Source organism: Oncorhynchus clarkii, unplaced genomic scaffold (assembly GCF_045791955.1).
Source record: "Oncorhynchus clarkii lewisi isolate Uvic-CL-2024 unplaced genomic scaffold, UVic_Ocla_1.0 unplaced_contig_1039_pilon_pilon, whole genome shotgun sequence".
Classification (NCBI taxonomy): Eukaryota; Metazoa; Chordata; class Actinopteri; order Salmoniformes; family Salmonidae; genus Oncorhynchus; species Oncorhynchus clarkii.
This window is the reverse complement of record NW_027260336.1, coordinates 1-11,950: the sequence shown is the minus strand read 5'-3', so window position 1 is coordinate 11,950 and position 11,950 is coordinate 1. Positions and strand designations below refer to the sequence as shown.

Here is an 11,950-nt window from a genome sequence, read left to right as displayed (position 1 = left end):
GCTTCCGAGATCGGACGAGATCAGGCGTACTCAGGCCGGTGTGGCCGTAAGCAAAAGCTAATCTCAAAAAGTGGATGAAATTGCATATACTGTAGCCATAATTTGTAGCACAGATTGTTGGATGAAATACAAACTAACCTTGCTTACTTATGTCAAAGCGAGGGCACATATTTCAGCCTTGTGGGAAAAAACGGACAAAGAGTTGAAATTCCACAAGGCAGTGACAAAAAGCTTACAGCACCTGGTATTCCCAGGCGGTCTCCCATCCAAGTACTAACCAAGCCCGACCCTGCTTAGCTTCCGAGATCGGACGAGATCAGGCGTACTCAGGCCGGTGTGGCCGTAAACTAAAGCTAATCTCAAAAAGTGGATGAAATTGCATATACTGTAGCCATAATTTGTAGCACAGATTGTTGGATGAAATACAAACTAACCTTGCTTACTTATGTAAGGGAATACCCCCCTGATTTGTACAAAAATGAATGTCAAAATATTGGCATTGGACAAACCATGTACACGATGTCCAATACCACCCAAAGCGGCGTTGATTCGTGCAAAGTATATGGCAAATGCCATATGGCAATTGCCAATTGTAACACCTCAAAAATCCAACAGGGGGCGAGTGCGCTCCACCTGGGTTTTTCATATTGGAAATGCAACCCAAGTCAACATCCAAAAGAAAAATTTTGAAAAAATGATATTTTTTTCAAAAACTTTTTACCCCTTAAAAAAGTGCTTTCTGGGCCTTTTTTCGAATTTCTTTCGCTTTTTTTGTCAATTACACATGTGTAAGAACTGTATGAATATACTTTTGTCCAATTTTGATATAAATTTATTTTTTTTTTAATTACATGCGCATAAGGCATATGTTTTGTCCATTTGCAATATGATTTCATAGGAAGTCAAAAGTCAAAAGTCAAAAATGTCAAAATTTGGTAAAAAACTTCACACATCCTTAAAAAAGTGCTTTCTGGACCGTTTTTCAAAATTCTTTCAATTTTTATGTCAATTGCACATGTATAAGAACTTTATCAACATACTTTAGTCATACTTTATTATCATTTTTTTTTTTTTTTTACTAGTGCATAAGGCATATGTTTTCTCCATTTGGAATATGATTTCATAGGAAGTCAAAAGTCAAAGTCAAAAGTAACGATTTTCCTCCGTGCAACTGGTGATCTGAAATGTGCAACTGGTGATCTGAAATGTGCAACTGGTGATCTGAAATGTGCAACTGGTAACCCAAAAAAAAATAATTTGATTCTATGTTTCCTTACTTTTTCAAAGTCACTGTGCATTTGCAATATGTTTTAATGGGCAGGTACCATCACGAATTTGTCATGCTATAAAAATCCTGCAGGAATGTGAAATTGACTGGCCCGATGAACTCGGGATGGCTTTGCAGTGGTTCTGGGTCATCTCAATCGCTCGTTTGGGTTGATTTCAGAATGTCGCTTTTGGTGATGTTTTTTCACTATAGAATCATATTGCAAATGCACGTGCAACTGCTCACCCAAAAAAAAAATGTTTAGAATTTTTTTTGTTTATGTTTCCTTACTTTTTCAAAGTCACTGTGCATTTGCAATATGTTTTTTCACTATAGAATCATATTGCAAATGCACATGCAACTGGTCATCCCCCCCAAAAAAATTTAGATTTTTTTTATGTTTCCTTACTTTTTCAAAGTCACTGTGCATTTGCAATATGTTTTTTCACTATAGAATCATATTGCAAATGCACATGCAACTGGTCATCCCCCCCAAAAAAATTTAGATTTTTTTTGTTTATGTTTCCTTACTTTTTCAAAGTCACTGTGCATTTGCAATATGTTTTTTCACTATAGAATCATATTGCAAATGCACGTGCAACTGGTCATCCCCCCAAAAAAAAATTAGATTTTTTTTGTTTATTTTTCCTTACTTTTTCAAAGTCACTGTGCATTTGCAATATGTTTTTTCACTATAGAATCATATTGCAAATGCACGTGCAACTGGTCACCCAAAAATAAAAATGTTGGATTTTTTTTGTTTATGTTTCCTTACTTTTTCAAAGTCACTGTGCATTTGCAATATGTTTTTTCACTATAGAATCATATTGCAAATGCACATGCAACTGGTCATCCCCCCAAAAAAATTTTAGATTTTTTTTATGTTTCCTTACTTTTTCAAAGTCACTGTGCATTTGCAATATGTTTTTTCACTATAGAATCATATTGCAAATGCACATGCAACTGGTCATCCCCCCCAAAAAAATTTAGATTTTTTTTGTTTATGTTTCCTTACTTTTTCAAAGTCACTGTGCATTTGCAATATGTTTTTTCACTATAGAATCATATTGCAAATGCACGTGCAACTGGTCATCCCCCAAAAAATTTTTTAGATTTTTTTTGTTTATTTTTCCTTACTTTTTCAAAGTCACTGTGCATTTGCAATATGTTTTTTCACTATAGAATCATATTGCAAATGCACATGCAACTGGTCATCCCCCCCCCAAAAAATTAGATTTTTTTTATGTTTCCTTACTTTTTCAAAGTCACTGTGCATTTGCAATATGTTTTTTCACTATAGAATCATATTGCAAATGCACATGCAACTGGTCATCCCCCCCAAAAAAATTTAGATTTTTTTTGTTTATGTTTCCTTACTTTTTCAAAGTCACTGTGCATTTGCAATATGTTTTTTCACTATAGAATCATATTGCAAATGCACATGCAACTGGTCATCCCCCCAAAAAAAATTTAGATTTTTTTTGTTTATGTTTCCTTACTTTTTCAAAGTCACTGTGCATTTGCAATATGTTTTTTCACTATAGAATCATATTGCAAATGCACGTGCAACTGGTCATCCCCCAAAAAAATTTTTAGATTTTTTTTGTTTATTTTTCCTTACTTTTTCAAAGTCACTGTGCATTTGCAATATGTTTTTTCACTATAGAATCATATTGCAAATGCACATGCAACTGGTCATCCCCCCCCCAAAAAATTAGATTTTTTTTATGTTTCCTTACTTTTTCAAAGTCACTGTGCATTTGCAATATGTTTTTTCACTATAGAATCATATTGCAAATGCACATGCAACTGGTCATCCCCCCAAAAAAATTTTAGATTTTTTTTGTTTATGTTTCCTTACTTTTTCAAAGTCACTGTGCATTTGCAATATGTTTTTTCACTATAGAATCATATTGCAAATGCACGTGCAACTGGTCATCCCCCCAAAAAAAATTTAGATTTTTTTTGTTTATTTTTCCTTACTTTTTCAAAGTCACTGTGCATTTGCAATATGTTTTTTCACTATAGAATCATATTGCAAATGCACATGCAACTGGTCATCCCCCCCCCAAAAAATTAGATTTTTTTTATGTTTCCTTACTTTTTCAAAGTCACTGTGCATTTGCAATATGTTTTTTCACTATAGAATCATATTGCAAATGCACATGCAACTGGTCATCCCCCCAAAAAAATTTTAGATTTTTTTTGTTTATGTTTCCTTACTTTTTCAAAGTCACTGTGCATTTGCAATATGTTTCAATGGGCAGGTACCATCACAAATTTGTCATGCTCAAAATTTTTTAGATGTATTTTTTTTTGTTTCTTACTTTTTCAAAGTCACTGTGCATTTGCAATATGTTTTAAAGGGCAGGTACCATCACAAATTTGTCATGCTATAAAAATCTTGCAGGAATGTGAAATTGACTGGCCCGATGAACTCGGGATGGCTTTGCAGTGATTCTGGGTCATCTCAATCGCTCGTTTGGGTTGATTTCAGAATGTCGCTTTTGGTGATGTTTTTTCACTATAGGATCATATTGCAAATGTACAAGAGTCAAGTGGACAAGAGTCCATCAGTCAATTAGATATCATTCTGACCACCAAACTGATACAAACTGACACCAAACCCACTTTTTCCAACTCGTTTAGTAGCCAACTATTACATACTTCAGAGCTGGCCCAAAATTCACAACCCCTTCGGTTCAAACCATAAAAAAACCATAAAACACGTAGTTACGTTCTAGCTGCGGGTCCATTTCTTATGTTATGTGTTGGCCTAGCTGAGGCGACCCCGAATCCCAAGTTTCGGCTCGATAGGTCATTTGGTGTCCGAGAAAAACCCTAATTGGTGCTGAAAATCCACTATTTTCCATGACTTGCTACGGGGTCCTTGAATGAGCTATTGGACAGAAACGTTGGGGTCTGTCTATATGGGCCGAGACGTTTGCAATGCACCTAGTCTTGCGACTCTGGGACATTTCTAAATGTCGTCATTTTCGTGATGCAAAAATGAATTGAAGTTATTTCAAATGTACGAGGCTGTTTCTCGGTCCGAGAACCTTCTAGAGCCACGTAACTCACCACGCACCATCTACGGGAGGTCTAGAACAGGTTTCTAAAGTTTCGGAACTCTAGGTCCGACGGTTCTTTTTTAGCTCCAACAAAGCTAACTATTGGAGCCAGTGTCTGTCTCTACGCACCCCAATACGTCCCTCCTTCCAAGTTGTGTTTTAGTGTGATTTTTTTTTCCTTTGAATTTTTTGGGGAAAAATGACTGATTTACAGTTCATGGGGGTTGCCTAATCACACATATGAAGTTTTGGAAAGATCAGACTTTTTTAACCCTTCGAAACAGCCCCTAAGACACCAATTATGGCACTTCCGGTTGGCACAGGAAGTTATAAATCAACACATATCCTCATTGGGGTATGCTGTTACAGAATCCTGAGTTTTAAGTCCTTACGTTAAGAATTGACTGATCTACACAGGGTTGAATGCACTATGTCTATCAAACTGCATGCAGTGTATGGGTAAACACTTTTAGGGGCATTTTAACCACTTCCGGTTGGTCCAGGAAGCTTAGAATCAACACAGGTAGACATAGTGGCCTGATGGACTGGTACCACTTCATACGGCATTCATAACCCACATAGGCCTCAGGTTGAAATTAGGGGTGCAGGCAATTCCTATGGGGAGAGATGACACTGTAATCTGTGAGATCAAAAAACACTGTTTTACTGTTAAGGGTTAATGCCACACGGTCAAGGTTAGTTGTTCAGCCTGAACATTCATGTGGTGCAATTTTTCTGGTTCTCTCACTGTCACCCAAAAGCAAATGACAGGTTCATACGGCATTCATAACCCACATAGGCCTCAGGTTGAAATTAGGGGTGCAGGCAATGTATTCCTATGGGGAGAGATGACACTGTAATCTGTGAGATCAAAAAACACTGTTTTACTGTTAAGGGTTAATGCCACACGGTCAAGGTTAGGCTTGTTCAGATCGGGAGGACCTTAGGAACATTCATGTGGTGCAATTTTTCTTCTCACTCTAACGGTTCTCTCACTGTCACCCAAAAGCAAATGACATTGTGGTGCAGGCTTCATTTTGGGCCTTCTTTTTTTCAAGTTTGCTGCACTCAGAACGAGCTACGGTCAAGCGGGGCGTCTCCTTGAACTCGGCACAGTCTGGAGACTATGGTGATGCCATTTTTTGTGTTGATTTCAGAATGCCATTTTGGTGATGGTCCCTCTCCGTTTAAACATATTGCAAATGTACAAAAGTCAACTAGCAAGTCAGTGTCCATCAGTCAATTAGATGTCATTATGACACCAAATGGATATCAATTGACACCAAACCCACTTTTTCCTACTCATTTAGTAGCCAACTATCACATATGTCAGAGCAGTCCCATAATTCACAGCGCCTTCGGTTTAAAACATAATAAAAAGGTAAAACACATAGTTACGTTCTAGCTGCGGGTCCAGTTCGGACATTATGTGAAGTCCTATGTGAGGCGACCCCGAATCCCGAGTTTCGGCTCGATAGGTCATTTGGTGTCCGAGAAAAACCCTAATTGGTGCTGAAAATCCACTTTTTTCCATGCCTTGCTACGGGGTCCTTGAACGAGCTATCGGACAGGCACGTCGGGGTCCGTCTCTATGGGCCGAGCCGGTTTCAATGCACCTAGCCTTGCGTCTCTGAGACTTTTCTAAACGTCGTCATTTTCGTAATGGTCAAAATGAATTGAAGGTATTGCAAATGTACGAGGCTGTTTCTCGGTCCGAGAACCGTCTAGAGCCACGTAACTCACCACGCACCATCAACCGGAGGTCTAGAACAGGTTTCTAAAGTTTCGGAACTCTAGGTCTGACGGTTCTTTTTTAGCTCCAACAAAGCTAACTATTGCAGCCACTGTCTGTCTCTACGCACCCCAATACGTCCCTCCATCCAAGGTGTGTTTTAGTGTGATTTTTTTTTCCTTAGATTTTTTTTGGGAAAAATGACTGATTTACAGTTCATGGGGGTTGCCTAATCACACATATGAAGTTTTGGAAAGATCAGACTTTTTTAACCCCTCGAAACAGCCCCTGAGACACCAGTTATGGCACTTCCGGTTGGCACAGGAAGCTATAAATCAACACATATCCCCATTGGGGTATGCTGTTACAGAATCCTGAGTTTTAAGTCCTTACGTTAAGAACTGACTGATTTACACAGGGTTGAATGCACTATGTCTGTCAAACTGCAGGCAGGGTATGGGTAAACACTTTTAGGGGCATTTTAACCACTTCCGGTTGGTCCAGGAAGCTCAGAATCAACACAGGTAGACCTCATAGTGGCCTGATGGACTGGTACCGAAGACAGGTTCATACGGCATTCATAACCCATATAGACTTCAGGTTGAAATTAGGGGTGCAGGCAATGTATTCCTATGGGGAGAGATGACACTGTAATCTGTGAGATCAAAAAACACTGTTTTACTCTTAAGGGTTAATGCCACACGGTCAAGGTTAGGCTTGTACAGATCGGGAGGACCTTAGGAACATTCATGTGGTGGAATTTTTCTTCTCACCCTAACGGTTCTCTCACTGTCACTCAAAAGCAAATGACATTGTGGGGCAGGCTTCATTTTGGGCCTACTTTTCTAATGGTCGTTGCGCTTAGACCGAGCGAGCTACGGTCAAGCGGGATAGCTCGTTGAACTCAGCACAGTCTGGAGACTATGGTGATGCCATTTTTTGTGTTGATTTCAGAATGCCATTTTGGTGATGGTCCCTCTCCGTTTAAACATATTGCAAATGCACAAAAGTCAACTAGCAAGTCAGTGTCCATCAGTCAATTAGATGTCATTATGACACCAAACCCACTTTTTACTACTCATTTAGAAGCCAACTATCACATATGTCAGAGCAGTCCCATAATTCACAGCGCCTTTAGTTTAAAACATAATAAAAAGGTAAAACACATAGTTACGTTCTAGCTGCGGGTCCAGTTCGGACATTATGTGAAGTCCTATGTGAGGCGACCCCGAATCCCGAGTTTCGGCTCGATAGGTCATTTGATGTCCGAGAAAAACCCTAATTGGTGCTGAAAATCCACTTTTTTCCATGCCTTGCTACGGGGTCCTTGAACGAGCTATCGGACAGAAACGTTGGGGTCTGTCTCTATGGGCCGAGCCGGTTTCAATGCACCTAGCCTTGCGTCTCTGAGACTTTTCTAAACGTCGTCATTTTCGTAATGGTCAAAATGAATTGAAGGTATTGCAAATGTACGAGGCTGTTTCTCGGTCCGAGAACCGTCTAGAGCCACGTAACTCACCACGCACCATCGACCGGAGGTCTAGAACAGGTTTCTAAAGTTTTGGAACTCTAGGTCTGACGGTTCTTTTTTAGCTCGAACAAAGCTAACTATTGCAGCCACTGTCTGTCTCTACGCACCCCAATACGTCCCTCCATTCAAGTTGTGTTTTAGTGTGATTTTTTTTTCCTTTGAATTTTTTGGGGAAAAATGACTGATTTACAGTTCATGGGGGTTGCCTAATCACATATATGAAGTTTTGGACAGATCAGACTTTTTTAACCCTTTGAAACAGCCCCTGAGACACCAATTATGGCACTTCCGGTTGGCACAGGAAGCTATAAATCACCACATATCCTCATTGGGGTATGCTGTTACAGAATCCTGAGTTTTAAGTCTTTACGTTAACAACTGAGTTATTTACGGAGGGTTTAGTATGTGTGTGTTATTTCAGAAAATCATAGAAAATCACAGAAATCTCGCAGAGCTCCGCAGCACACTTTAAAAAGATTCGTATGAACACCCTGCAACTGGATCTGTAACCGTTGAAAAAAAAAAACGCCTATTTGTGACCATTGCCAAGTTGTCATTGTTCCGTTTCTCTTAAATGACGATAGATAAATGGCTGGTTCTTTTTTTATTGACACCGGAGGCTCCTTGACTTTGACCTGAAGTGGAAAAATAATTTGTCTATTTCCATTTAGGACCTTTAATCCCAGAAAAACGGCCATAACTCAAAAACCGTCGAGGCCTAGACGCCATCTTGTTCGGGGCCAACTGCCCATTATGCCAAACCTACGCTCACCGAGTTTCGGCTTTGAAATATTTTCCGTTTTCGAGATAAGGCCCCGTCGTGATTCGTGATGTTTTGCCAAATTGCCATATGATTCCGTATGCCCTCTTGTGGGAAATTCCGGGATAGCGGAAAAACGGTCAAAAACTTGTTTATTTTATAAAACGGAAACCGAATGTCCGACAAAGTTCATTTGATGACTTCCCGGTAGGTCTGGCCCTACCGCACGGCCCGACGCCGACCGCGAATTTTACAAAAGATTTCGGACGTCTAGTAAGGGACCGTACATTTGCAATATGGACTTTCTCACTGATCATACACGAAATGCCGAAATGTTCCCTTAAGGTATGTCAAAGCGAGGGCACATATTTCAGCCTTGTGGGAAAAAACGGACAAAGAGTTGAAATTCCACAAGGCAGTGACAAAAAGCTTACAGCACCTGGTATTCCCAGGCGGTCTCCCATCCAAGTACTAACCAAGCCCGACCCTGCTTAGCTTCCGAGATCGGACGAGATCAGGCGTACTCAGGCCGGTGTGGCCGTAAGCGAAAGCTAATCTCAAAAAGTGGATGAAATTGCATATACTGTAGCCATAATTTGTAGCACAGATTGTTGGATGAAATACAAACTAACCTTGCTTACTTATGTCAAAGCGAGGGCACATATTTCAGCCTTGTGGGAAAAAACGGACAAAGAGTTGAAATTCCACAAGGCAATGACAAAAAGCTTACAGCACCTGGTATTCCCAGGCGGTCTCCCATCCAAGTACTAACCAAGCCTGACCCTGCTTAGCTTCCGAGATCGGACGAGATCAGGCGTACTCAGGCCGGTGTGGCCGTAAGCGAAAGCTAATCTCAAAAAGTGGATGAAATTGTATATACTGTAGCCATAATTTGTAGCACAGATTGTTGGATGAAATACAAACTAACCTTGCTTACTTATGTCAAAGCGAGGGCACATATTTCAGCCTTGTGGGAAAAAACGGACAAAGAGTTGAAATTCCACAAGGCAGTGACAAAAAGCTTACAGCACCTGGTATTCCCAGGCGGTCTCCCATCCAAGTACTAACCAAGCCCGACCCTGCTTAGCTTCCGAGATCGGACGAGATCAGGCGTACTCAGGCCGGTGTGGCCGTAAGCGAATGCTAATCTCAAAAAGTGGATGAAATTGCATATACTGTAGCCATAATTTGTAGCACAGATTGTTGGATGAAATACAAACTAACCTTGCTACTTATTTCAAAGCGAGGGCACATATTTCAGCCTTGTGGGAAAAAACGGACAAAGAGTTGAAAATCCACAAGGCAGTGACAAAAAGCTTACAGCACCTGGTATTCCCAGGCGGTCTCCCATCCAAGTACTAACCAGGCCCGACCCTGCTTAGCTTCCGAGATCGGACGAGATCAGGCATACTCAGGCCGGTGTGGCCGTAAGCGAAAGGTAATCTCAAAAAGTGGATGAAATTGCATATACTGTAGCCATAATTTGTAGCAGAGATTGTTGGATGAAATACAAACTAACCTTGCTTACTTATTTCAAAGCGAGGGCACATATTTCAGCCTTGTGGGAAAAAACGGACAAAGAGTTGAAAATCCACAAGGCAGTGACAAAAAGCTTGCAGCACCTGGTATTCCCAGGCGGTCTCCCATCCAAGTACTAACCAAGCCCGACCCTTCTTAGCTTCCGAGATCGGACGAGATCAGGCGTACTCAGGCCGGTGTGGCCGTAAGCGAAAGCTAATCTCAAAAAGTGGATGAAATTGCATATACTGTAGCCATAATTTGTAGCACAGATTGTTGGATGAAATACAAACTAACCTTGCTTAATTATTTCAAAGCGAGGGCACATATTTCAGCCTTGTGGGAAAAAACGGACAAAGAGTTGAAATTCCACAAGGCAGTTACAAAAAGCTTACAGCACCTGGTATTCCCAGGCGGTCTCCCATCCAAGTACTAACCAGGCCCGACCCTGCTTAGCTTCCGAGATCGGACGAGATCAGGCGTACTCAGGCCGGTGTGGCCGTAAGCGAAAGCTAATCTCAAAAAGTGGATGAAATTGCATATACTGTAGCCATAATTTGTAGCACAGATTGTTGGATGAAATACAAACTAACCTTGCTTACTTATGTCAAAGCGAGGGCACATATTTCAGCCTTGTGGGAAAAAACGGACAAAGAGTTGAAATTCCACAAGGCAGTGACAAAAAGCTTACAGCACCTGGTATTGCCAGGCTGTCTCCCATCCAAGTACTAACCAAGCCCGACCCTGCTTAGCTTCCGAGATCGGACGAGATCAGGCGTACTCAGGCCGGTGTGGCCGTAAGCGAAAGCTAATCTCAAAAAGTGGATGAAATTGCATATACTGTAGCCATAATTTGTAGCACAGATTGTTGGATGAAATACAAACTAACCTTGCTTACTTATGTCAAAGCGAGGGCACATATTTCAGCCTTGTGGGAAAAAACGGACAAAGAGTTGAAATTCCACAAGGCAGTGACAAAAAGCTTACAGCACCTGGTATTCCCAGGCGGTCTCCCATCCAAGTACTAACCAAGCCCGACCCTGCTTAGCTTCCGAGATCGGACGAGATCAGGCGTACTCAGGCCGGTGTGGCCGTAAGCGAAAGCTAATCTCAAAAAGTGGATGAAATTGCATATACTGTAGCCATAATTTGTAGCACAGATTGTTGGATGAAATACAAACTAACCTTGCTTACTTATGTCAAAGCGAGGGCACATATTTCAGCCTTGTGGGAAAAAACGGACAAAGAGTTGAAATTCCACAAGGCAATGACAAAAAGCTTACAGCACCTGGTATTCCCAGGCGGTCTCCCATCCAAGTACTAACCAAGCCTGACCCTGCTTCGCTTCCGAGATCGGACGAGATCAGGCGTACTCAGGCCGGTGTGGCCGTAAGCGAAAGCTAATCTCAAAAAGTGGATGAAATTGCATATACTGTAGCCATAATTTGTAGCACAGATTGTTGGATGAAATACAAACTAACCTTGCTTACTTATGTCAAAGCGAGGGCACATATTTCAGCCTTGTGGGAAAAAAACGGACAAAGAGTTGAAATTCCACAAGGCAGTGACAAAAAGCTTACAGCACCTGGTATTCCCAGGCGGTCTCCCATCCAAGTACTAACCAAGCCCGACCCTGCTTAGCTTCCGAGATCGGACGAGATCAGGCGTACTCAGGCCGGTGTGGCCGTAAGCGAATGCTAATCTCAAAAAGTGGATGAAATTGCATATACTGTAGCCATAATTTGTAGCACAGATTGTTGGATGAAATACAAACTAACCTTGCTACTTATTTCAAAGCGAGGGCACATATTTCAGCCTTGTGGGAAAAAACGGACAAAGAGTTGAAAATCCACAAGGCAGTGACAAAAAGCTTACAGCACCTGGTATTCCCAGGCGGTCTCCCATCCAAGTACTAACCAAGCCCGACCCTGCTTAGCTTCCGAGATCGGACGAGATCAGGCGTACTCAGGCCGGTGTGGCCGTAAGCGAATGCTAATCTCAAAAAGTGGATGAAATTGCATATACTGTAGCCATAATTTGTAGCACAGATTGTTGGATGAAATACAAACTA

The 11,950-nt window shown here is 41.1% G+C and overlaps 9 non-coding genes and 3 pseudogenes across 9 annotated transcripts; all 12 read right to left on the bottom strand.

The window, feature by feature from the left end:
- Positions 1-229: 229 nt before the first annotated feature.
- On the bottom strand, positions 230-348 carry LOC139401361 (5S ribosomal RNA). Its single transcript, XR_011632944.1, has one exon. It is a non-coding gene; the product is annotated as a 5S ribosomal RNA (ribosomal RNA).
- An 8,440-nt stretch (positions 349-8,788) lies between these two features.
- LOC139401360 (5S ribosomal RNA) lies at positions 8,789-8,907 on the bottom strand. The gene has a single exon (XR_011632943.1). It is a non-coding gene; the product is annotated as a 5S ribosomal RNA (ribosomal RNA).
- A 177-nt stretch (positions 8,908-9,084) lies between these two features.
- On the bottom strand, positions 9,085-9,203 carry LOC139401362 (5S ribosomal RNA). Its single transcript, XR_011632945.1, has one exon. It is a non-coding gene; the product is annotated as a 5S ribosomal RNA (ribosomal RNA).
- Positions 9,204-9,380: 177 nt separating this feature from the next.
- On the bottom strand, positions 9,381-9,499 carry LOC139401359 (5S ribosomal RNA). The gene has a single exon (XR_011632942.1). It is a non-coding gene; the product is annotated as a 5S ribosomal RNA (ribosomal RNA).
- Positions 9,500-9,675: 176 nt separating this feature from the next.
- Positions 9,676-9,794, bottom strand: LOC139401366 (5S ribosomal RNA). The gene has a single exon (XR_011632946.1). It is a non-coding gene; the product is annotated as a 5S ribosomal RNA (ribosomal RNA).
- A 177-nt stretch (positions 9,795-9,971) lies between these two features.
- On the bottom strand, positions 9,972-10,090 carry LOC139401364 (5S ribosomal RNA; annotated as a pseudogene).
- A 177-nt stretch (positions 10,091-10,267) lies between these two features.
- On the bottom strand, positions 10,268-10,386 carry LOC139401358 (5S ribosomal RNA). The gene has a single exon (XR_011632941.1). It is a non-coding gene; the product is annotated as a 5S ribosomal RNA (ribosomal RNA).
- A 177-nt stretch (positions 10,387-10,563) lies between these two features.
- Positions 10,564-10,682, bottom strand: LOC139401365 (5S ribosomal RNA; annotated as a pseudogene).
- Positions 10,683-10,859: 177 nt separating this feature from the next.
- LOC139401369 (5S ribosomal RNA) lies at positions 10,860-10,978 on the bottom strand. Its single transcript, XR_011632949.1, has one exon. It is a non-coding gene; the product is annotated as a 5S ribosomal RNA (ribosomal RNA).
- A 177-nt stretch (positions 10,979-11,155) lies between these two features.
- On the bottom strand, positions 11,156-11,274 carry LOC139401363 (5S ribosomal RNA; annotated as a pseudogene).
- A 178-nt stretch (positions 11,275-11,452) lies between these two features.
- LOC139401368 (5S ribosomal RNA) lies at positions 11,453-11,571 on the bottom strand. The gene has a single exon (XR_011632948.1). It is a non-coding gene; the product is annotated as a 5S ribosomal RNA (ribosomal RNA).
- A 176-nt stretch (positions 11,572-11,747) lies between these two features.
- On the bottom strand, positions 11,748-11,866 carry LOC139401367 (5S ribosomal RNA). Its single transcript, XR_011632947.1, has one exon. It is a non-coding gene; the product is annotated as a 5S ribosomal RNA (ribosomal RNA).
- Between the last annotated feature and the right edge of the window lie 84 nt (positions 11,867-11,950).